This window comes from Elephas maximus, chromosome 6 (genome assembly GCF_024166365.1).
Source record: "Elephas maximus indicus isolate mEleMax1 chromosome 6, mEleMax1 primary haplotype, whole genome shotgun sequence".
Classification (NCBI taxonomy): Eukaryota; Metazoa; Chordata; class Mammalia; order Proboscidea; family Elephantidae; genus Elephas; species Elephas maximus.
Genome location: NC_064824.1, coordinates 67,919,874 through 67,928,236, shown reverse-complemented (window position 1 = coordinate 67,928,236; position 8,363 = coordinate 67,919,874).

Sequence of the window (8,363 nt, the reverse complement as noted above, 5' to 3'; positions counted from 1 at the left end):
AAAAAGAACAACAATGAATCTGAGAACCATAACATGGTTGAATCTGGAAGGCATTATGCTGAGTGAAATTACTCAATCACAAAAGGACAAATATTGTATGAGACCACTATTACAAAAACTCAAGAAAATGTTTAACACAGAAGAAAACATTCTTTGATGGTTATGAGGGTGGGGAGGGAGAGAGAGGGGAAATCAGAATTAGGTGAAGGGAGGGACAACACACAATACAGAGGAAGTCAGCACCACTGGACTAAACCAAAAGCTAAGGTTTCTTGAACACAACCAAACACTTCGAGGGACAATGTAGCAGACACAGGAGTCTGGGGACCATGATTTAAGGGGACATCTAGGTCAATTGCCATAACAAAGTTTATTTAAAAAATGTCCTGCCTTTCACTTTGGTGAGTGGCATCTGGGGACTTAAAAGCTAGCGAGCAACCATCTAAGATGCATCAATTGGTCCCAACCCACCTGGAACAAAGAAGAATGAATAACACCAAAGACACAAGGAAAATATTAGCCCCAGAGACAAAAGGGGCCACATAAACCAGAGACTCCATCCGCTTGAGACCAGAAGAATCAGACGGTGCCCGGTTACCACCAATGACTGCCGTGACAGGGAACACAACAGAGGGTCCTTGACGGAGCAGGAAAAAAGTGGGGTCTGGAACTCAAATTCTAGTAAAAAGACCAGATTTAACGGTCTGACTGATACTGGAAGAACCCCAGAAGACATGGCCTCCAGACTCTCTGTTAACCCAGAACTAAAACCATTCCCAAAGCCAACTCTTCAAAGAATAAGCTGGACTCTAAGACATAAAATGATATTTGTGAAGAGTGTGCTTCTTAGTTCAAGTAGATACACAAGACTTAAATAGACAACTCCTGTCCTGAGGCAAGATGAGAAGGCAGAAACGGATAGGAGCTGGTTGAACGGACACGGGAAATTCAGGCTGGAAAGGATGAATGCACAGTCACGTTACAGGGATAGCAACTAGGGTCACACAACAATGTGTGTATAAATTTTTGTATGAGAAACTAACTTGAGCTGTAAACTTTCACCTAAAGCACAATTAAAAAAAAGAAATCAAACCTCCCTTTGAATACAAAAATAATTATGTATCTGTGCCAATGTTAAAAAAAATAGATTTTACTTTTATTTCAAGAGGGCTTTTCTTATCCATGAATATAAATATTGCTGACCCAAAATAAACCTGCCAAGGATTTTTTTTCTCTCACCCAAAATGGCTGTTCCAAAGAGCAGTCCATAACAAAACCATTATCCTGTGATTGCATGATAAAGACTCTGCTTTCTTTAATTTGAATTTCTAGAAGTCTTGGGACTGCAGATGGGTGGAGTGGTGAGTTTTCCACGAAGTTATATATATACATATTTTTTTAAATAATATTTTATTGAGTTTTTGGTGAAAGTTTACACAAGTCAGGTTTCCATTTGACAATTTCCACACAAATTGTTCGGTGACATTAGTTACATTTATCATAATATGTCAACATCCTCTTTAATTGTGTTCTGTTTGTTCCCATTCCGTGGAGCCTGGTGGCTCAAAGGTTAAGAACTTGGATGTTAACCAAAATGTTGGCAGTTTGAATCCACCAGCTGCTCCTTGGAAACCCTATGGGGCAGTTCTACTCTGTTCAGTAGGGTTGTCTGACTTGAGGGCAACAGGTTTGGTTTTGTTCCCTTTCCAGTATTCTAGTTTCCCTACCCCCTTATCTCCTCATTCTTGCTTTTGAGTAATTGTTCGTCTTTTGGTCTCATACCGGTGGTTTTTAAGTAGGGCACTATCATGGATTGAATCATTTCCCCCCCAAAATATCTGTCAACTTAGGTGGGCCATGACTCCCAGTATTGTGTGATTGTCCACCATTTTATGTGATCTCCCTGTGCGTTGTAAATCCTGTCACTACAATGAAACGAGATGGATTAATGACAGTTATACTGATGAGGTCTACAAGATTAGATAGTGTCTTACACCAATCTCTTTTGAGATATAAAAGAGAGAAGCGAGCAGAAAGACACGGGGACCTCATACCACGAAGAGAGCAGTGCCACTACCAGAGTGCATCCTTTGGACCTGACGTTCCTGTGCTCCCAGAACAAGGGAAGACTGATGACGAGGACCTTCCTCCAGAGCCGACAGAGAAAGAAAGCCTTCCCCTGGAGCTGGTGCCCTGAATTTGGACTTGTAGCCTACTAGACAGTGAAAGAATAAATTTCTCTTTGTTGAAGCCATCCACTTATGGTATTTCTATTATAGCAGCTCTAGATGACTAAGACAGGCACCAACCTTATGGGTAATATCCTTTATTTTGTGTGCCACTCTGCTATTTGTGATCTCAGGGATAGGCTCAGTTCTAGGTTTAAAGAGTGTCTCAGGGTCATAGTGTCAGGGAGTCGTCTGTTCTCTACTGTTCCAGTTTGTCTGTTTTTTTTTAATAAGAATTTGAGTTCTCCATACTTTCTTCTCATTCTATCCAGGACCAACTATTGTGATCTCAGTCATAACTGTTAGTGATGGTAGCTGGGTATCATTTGGTTTTTCTGGTCTCAGAGTGGATGAGTTTGTGGCTCCGGTAGACTTGTTTCTTCTCCGAGCTTTTGATTACCTTCTTACTGTTTCGCTCCTGGCAGGTAGAGACCCATAGTTGTGTCTTCGATGGCTGCTCTCAAGCTTTTAAGAATCCAGATGCTACTCACTGGTGAAGTTACCTTTTTAATGTTAACTCAGCAGCTATTAAATACTTCATCAACATGGAAATCTGTAATCTTTAAGCAAAAGTTATTTAAGTCTCTGAATTCTCCATTCTTTAAAAAGCAGCTTCACCTTGTATGAAGGAACGTTTCTCCAATTTGCAAATTGTTTATTAAATCATAGAGCAATCAAATTTTGTTTATTCTTTTAAATTAAGACATGATGATATTTTTAACAGAGTTAAGAAAACAATAAGTATAGAGTTTGAGAACTGGGATGGTGGAATCAGATTGCCTGCAAATGGCTCTCCTACTAAATGGAGTCCCTGGATGGTGCAAACAGTTAATGATATTTGGCTGCTAACCGAAAGGTTGGAGGTGCTAGTACACCCAGAGGTCCCTTGGGAAAAAGGCCTGGTGATCCACCTCTATGAAGTGGAAAACCCTGTGGAGCACAGTTCTACTCTGAAACACATGAAGTCTTCATGAGACAGAATCAACTGGAAGGCAACTGGTAGTAGTGTTAGATTATCTAACTGTGTAATCTTAGGCAAGTTACCCAACCTCTCTGTCCCTAATGGGGCCAAACCAAAACCCAAACCCAAATCCACTGCCATCAAATCAATTTTGACTCATATCAACCCTATAGGAGAGAGTAGAACTGCCCCATAGGGTTTCTTTCTCCAACAGAGCAGCTGGTGGGCTTGAACCACCAACCTTTTGGTAGCAGCTGAGCACTTGAACCACTGCACCACCAGGACTCCTAAATGGGGCCAAGGATATTCAATATTCTCCACCAACACTATAATTCAAATACATCAATTCTTCTTCGGTCTTCCTTATTAACTGTCCAGCTTTCGCACGCATTTGAGATGACTGAAAAATACCATGGCTTCGGTCAGGTGCACCTTAGTCCTCAAAATGACATCTTTTGCAGCAAGTTTGCCCAGTTCAATAAGTTGTTTTATTTCTTGACTGCTGCTTCAATGGGCATTGACTGTAAATCTAAGTGAAATGAAATCCTTGATAATGTTCTCTGTTTATCATGATATTACTTATTGGTCCAGCTGTGAGGATTTTTGTTTTCTTTATGTTGAGGTGTAATCCATACTGAAGGCTATGATAGTCTTTGATTTTCATCAGTAAATATTTCAAGTCCTCTTCACTTTCTGCAAGCAAGGTTGTGTCATCTGTGTATCACAGGTTGTTAATGAATCTTCCTCCAATCCTGATGCCTCATTCGTCTTCATACAGTCCAGCGTCTCAGATTATTTGCTTAGCATACAGATTGAGTAAGTATAGTGAAAGAATACAACCTGATGCACACCTTTTCTGATTTTAAACCACACAGTATCCCCTTTTTCTGTTTAAATTACTACATCTTGGTACATATGTACAGGTTCTGCACGAGCACAATTAAATGTTGTGGAATTCCCATTCTTCATAATGTTATCCATAATTTGTTATGATCCACAAAGCCAAACACTTTGTGTAGTTGATACAACACAGATAAACACCTTTTTGGTATTCTCTGGCTTCAGCCAAGCAGTGATATCCCTTGTTCCACATCCTCTTCTGAATCTGGCTTGAATTTCTGGCAGTTCCCTTTTGATGTACTGCTGCAACCATTTTTTGGAATTATCTTCAGGAAAATTTTACTTGTGTGTGATATTAATAATATCGTTCTATAATTTTCACATTCTGTTGGATCACTTTTCTTTGGGATGGGCATGTATCTCTTCTGGTTGGTCGGCCAGGTAGCTGTCTTCCAAACTTCTTGGCATAGACAAGTGAATGAGTGAGAAAGAGCAGTTGTTGTTAGCTGCCATTGAGTCAGTTCTGACTCATCACTATGACTGTACATACAGCCCAACAAAAGGCTGCCCAGTCCTACGCCATTCTCAAAATCATTGCTATGTTTGAGCCCCTTTTTGCATCAACTGTGTCAATCCATCTTGTTGAGGGACTTCCTCTTTTTCACTGACCCTCTACTTTACCAAAGAGCATATACAGAGAAAATAAGAGGGTTCAAAACTGAATCCTCTAACATTCCAACTTTTTGTATATTGGCTAAACGAAAAGAAGCCTATAAAGGACACAGAGTAAGCAGAGCCAAACAGGTACTAGGAAAATATGGTGCCATGGAAGCTAAAAGGGGGAAATGTTCTAAGGAAAAAGTGATCAACTGATTTAGTTGTCAAAGAACTGAAAAAAAATTCAGATAAAATTAATGGACTATGAGGTTATGGTGATAAAATGTGTGCCACAATTAGTGGAAATTATTCTGACTTCAAGAAGCAAATTATAACAAAAACTTTTTTAGACCATATCGATAGTAGTAAGTCATTAAGAAGAAATAAATTTCAAAACAGGAATGAATAAACTTCTTGAATTCTTTATAATCCAGCTAATGAAGGGAAGTGAATCATAAGAACACATTGAGAAAAATTAAATTTTTTGATGATTTGCAAATAATGACAACAAATACAACATAAAATTCATATGGTGATAACATTGATGGCAAAATGTTTACTGAGTGCTGTCAAGTACACTTACACGCCCTGAAATCTTACAGCCCACATATGAAAAGGACTGAAAGAAGTTTTCCTAAACTTGACAATATCCTTAGATATTTATATGACATCGTCAATTACAAGTTGTTAAGCTGATGCTTTTCTAAACTCCCAATAATTAAAAAAAAGTATCTCAACATATTAACATTAAAATGTCAACATGTTTATTAATATTCTACTCAACATTTAAGGTGAGTTTACAGTAAAGCTAATAATGATGTTTAAGGAAATAATGATCTTTATACTCTCTCAGCAGAAAAAGACTTAAGTATTATTGTTATACGAAGAAGAAATCCAAGTCTATGCAGCTAAAAAATATAGAATAAAAAGGCATTTTAGAGATGTTTCTGGCAGTTAACTAATTAAAAATTATGTTATTTTTCTGGATTTTTGTGATGTTTATGGTATTTGTATTTGTTGCGATTTACTTTCTCATTCTAAATAGATATTCATTTTCCTACTTAACTTTGTATTTATAATTTGGTATTCTTTTTCTTCAAGGTTAAGAGCTACGGCTGCTAACCAAAGGGTCGGCAGTTCGAATCTGCCAGGCGCTCCTTGGAAACTCTATGAGGCAGTTCTACTCTGTCCTATAGGGTCCCTATGAGTTGGAAACGACTTGACGGCACTGGGTTTTTTCTTAAAGTCCCTAGGTGGCGCAAATGGTTTGCACTCAACTGCTAATCTAAAGGTTGGTGGTTTGAACATACTTGAGGGCACTGGGTTTGGGTTAGCGGAAGAAAAGGCTTCTGTTAAGATTACAGCCAAGAAAACCTATAGAGCAGTTCTACCCTGTAACACATGGGGTCGCCATACAACAACCAACAACAGCAAACCGCCATTACCCACCACAACCACTACCAACAACATTCTTTTTCGTAAAACCAAAAACCAGTTGCCATCGATGACGTCGAGTTGATTCCAACTCATAGCGACCCCAGAAGACAGAGTAGAACTGCCCCATAGAGTGCCTGGTGGATTGGAACTGCTGACTTTTTGGTTAGCAGCCGTAGCCCTTAACAACTATGCCACCAGGGTTTCCTTTAAGGACTCCCCTAATTGTATTTATTCATGTCCCACAAATTCTAATATAACCCTGCTCAGATTTCACACTAACGCAGACTCTCTCGATTAACTTCAATAATAACAACAGCAGTGAAATTAGAACCTGAAGCACTCTCCCCAGGATGGAAGATTGGCATATACTTAAAAGAGCCTAGGAACCTCATAGTGGGGCCCTGGTGGTGCAGTGGTTAAGCAATCGGCCACTAACCAAACGGCTGGCAATTTGAATCCATCAGCCTTTCATGATCCTTGTGGTCCCTGGGTGGTGCAAATAGTTTGCGATTGACTACTAACCTAAAAGCAGTTTGAACCCACCCAGCAGCACCACAGAAGAAAGGCCTGGCAATCTGCTTCCCTGAAGATTACAGTCATTGGAAGAAAAATGCTTTGTTAAGATTACAGCCAAGAAAGCCCTATACAGCAGTTCTACTCCGAAACATGTGGGGTCACCCTGAGTTGGAATCTACTTCACTATAATGGGTCTAGAGATTTAGGAACCTTATTAAAGAAGGAGTGAAAACAAAACAAACAAACAAAAAAACCCAGCTGATAGGTGTGATGCAGCCTAGGGGAAATGCTGGCCCACAGCTAACATCACAACTTTGGTAGCAAAGGTAGAAATCATTCCAGAAGCAAAGAAACTTTAAGAAATTCACTACAATGCAGAGGTCTACCAGGACAGTCCCGTGGGGACGCATCATGGGTAAACCTGGGGGATCCATAACAGGCACCCTGAAGCCATACTCTGAGGGCAGCACCTCCTACTGGGAGGTTAGATCCAATCCACACATTTCTGAGCATAACTGATCCTAATTAGTAGAAAAATCTCTGGGGAAACAGTTCTATCCCAACCATTCAAAAATAGAAATGGAACAATAAATTAACTCAAAAGAACCATGGGAAATTTGAAGAGAATCAGGGGCCCTAAAGGAAAGAAATCAGATTGAGTACAGTAAAGATATTACCTTCAAAACATTCACAGGCTTCAAAAAGAATTCTCAAGGGGAGAGCCCAGAGAGCTGCAATTTTTCTTTTTGCTTCTTTCTTTTACTTTTTACTATGGAAAATTTTAAGCATACTGCAAAAGTAGAAAAAATAGTATAATAAACCCCCCCAAGACCCATCACCCAGCTTCAATATTTATCAGCATACAACCAATCTCGTTTTATATACACGCCACCCACTATTCCCAACCCCCCACCAGATTATCTTAAAGCAAAGGGTAGATATGATTTCATAAATCAATTTTTGTATCTTTAATAGGGTTTTTTACACTCCTAGGAATATATCCTAGAGAAATAAGAGCCTTTACACGAACAGATACATGCACACCCATGTTCACTGCAGCACTGTTTACAATAGCAAAAAGATGGAAGCAACCAAGGTGCCCATCAATGTATGAATGGATAAATAAATTATGGTGTATTCACACAATGGAACACTATGCATCGAAAAAGAACAATGATGAATCCGTGACACATTTCATAATGTGGAGGAGTCTGGAAGGCATTACACTGAGTGAAATTAATCAGTTACAAAAGAATACTGTATGAGACCACCATTATAAGAGCTTGAGAAATAGTTTAAACAGAGAAGAAAATATTCTTTGATGGTTACAAGAGCGGGGAGGGAGGGAGGGAGAAGTGTATTCATTAATTAGTTAGTAGACAAGAACTATTTTAGATAAAGGGGAAGACAACACACAATACAGGAGAGATCGACACAACTGGACTAAACAAAAAGCAAAGAACTTTCCTGAATAAACTGAATGCTTCGAAGGCCAGCATAGCAGGGGTGGGGGTTTGGGGACCACGGTTTCAGGGGACATCTCGGTCACTTGGCATAATAAAATCTATTAAGAAAACAGTCTGCATCCCACTTTAGAGAGTGGTGTCTGGGGTCTTAAACGCTAGCAAGCGGCCATCTAAGATGCATCAATTGCTCTCAACCCACCTGGAGCAAAGGAGAATAAAGAACACCAAAGACACAAAGGAATTATGAGCCCAACAGAC